The sequence below is a fragment of the Arachis duranensis genome, chromosome 4 (genome assembly GCF_000817695.3).
Source record: "Arachis duranensis cultivar V14167 chromosome 4, aradu.V14167.gnm2.J7QH, whole genome shotgun sequence".
Taxonomy (NCBI): Eukaryota; Viridiplantae; Streptophyta; class Magnoliopsida; order Fabales; family Fabaceae; genus Arachis; species Arachis duranensis.
In genome coordinates this window covers 95,332,640-95,334,379 of record NC_029775.3, presented here as the reverse complement: position 1 = coordinate 95,334,379, position 1,740 = coordinate 95,332,640, and positions in this window count along the sequence as shown.

Below are 1,740 nucleotides of genomic sequence, written 5' to 3'. Positions count from 1 at the left end.
CCCGAGAGTTTGTGCGTAACTGTGACAGTTGCCAAAGAGCTGGCAACCTGCCTCACGGATACGACATGCCTCAACAAGGGATATTAGAGATTGAGTTGTTTGATGTATGGGGAATTGACTTTATGGGTCCATTCCCACCATCATACTCAAACACTTACATTCTGGTGGCAGTGGACTATGTATCCAAGTGGGTAGAAGCAATTGCCACACCCACTAATGATACTAAGACCGTGCTAAAATTCCTCCAGAAACACATCTTTAGCAGATTTGGTGTTCCCAGAGTCATAATCAGTGATGGGGGCACTCATTTCTGCAATAAACAGATGTACTCTGCCATGGTCCGATATGGAATTAGCCACAAAGTGGCTACCCCGTATCATCCACAGACAAATGGGCAAGCTGAAGTCTCTAACAGAGAACTAAAAAGAATCCTAGAACGGACTGTGATGGCCCGAAGAAAGGATTGGGCAAGGAGCTTGGATGATGCTCTGTGGGCATACAGAACAACATTTAAGACCCCAGTAGGAACCTCACCATACCAAATTGTGTATGGCAAGGCCTGTCATCTGCCCGTGGAACTGGAACATAAAGCCTACTGGGCAACCAGATTCCTAAACCTGGATGCTAAGTTAGCTGGTGAAAAGAGACTACTCCAGCTAAATGAGCTAGATGAATTTAGACTCAGTGCCTTTGAAAATGCAAAGATCTATAAGGAAAAGGCAAAGAAGTGGCATGACAAGAAGTTGTCATCCAGAGTCTTTGAGCCAGGACAAAAAGTTCTGCTCTTCAACTCTAGGCTCAGATTGTTCCCAGGAAAACTTAAATCCCGGTGGAGGGGTCCGTATGTGATCACAGAAGTGTCACCATATGGATATGTTGAGCTTCAGGATATTGATTCTGACAAAAAGTTCATTGTTAATGGACAAAGGATCAAGCATTATCTTGAGAGCAATTTTGAGCAGGAATGCTCAAAACTGAGACTTGAGTGATTCTCAGTGAAGGTCCAGCTAAAGACAATAAAGAAGCGCTTGCTGGGAGGCAACCCAGTCATTATCAGGTTATATGTTTTATTTCTACAGAGGCAATTATCAAAATTGAAGGAATTCACAGAGTTACAGAAGGATTCAGTGCAAAAAGCAGAGAAAAAGAGCTTACTGGCGAAAAAACGCAAGTAAGGGGCATTTTGGGTGTTAAACGCCAGAATGGGCACCATTCTGGGCGTTTAACGCCAGTAAGGGTGCCATTTTGGGCGTTAAACGCCAGAATGGGCACCATTCTGGGCGTTTAACGCCAGGTGTGCAGCATCTTGGGCGTTTAGGCACCATTCTGGGCGTTTAACGCCAGGTGTGCAGCATCCTGGGCGTTTAACAAAACGCCCAGTAACAAAGGGGACTCTGGCGTTTAACGCCAGCCAGGGTACCTGGCTGGGCGTTAAAGGCCCACAATGGCTAGCAAATGGGCGTTAAACGCCATAATGGATGCCATTCTGGGTGTTTAACGCCAGAAAGGTGGAGGACAGAGATTTTGCTTTCTGATTAAATTTTTTCAAATTTTCCTTTTTTGAACCATACTTTTCTACACAAACACATTTCAAACTTTCATCATTCATCTTCAAATCTTCAAAAATCAAAATCATTCTTCAAATCTCTCTCAAATCCTTCCCAAATCTTGTTCAAAAACTCAACTTTCTCTCAAATTCTTTCCATATCTTCTCAAATCTCCTTCCAAATTTTTGAAATC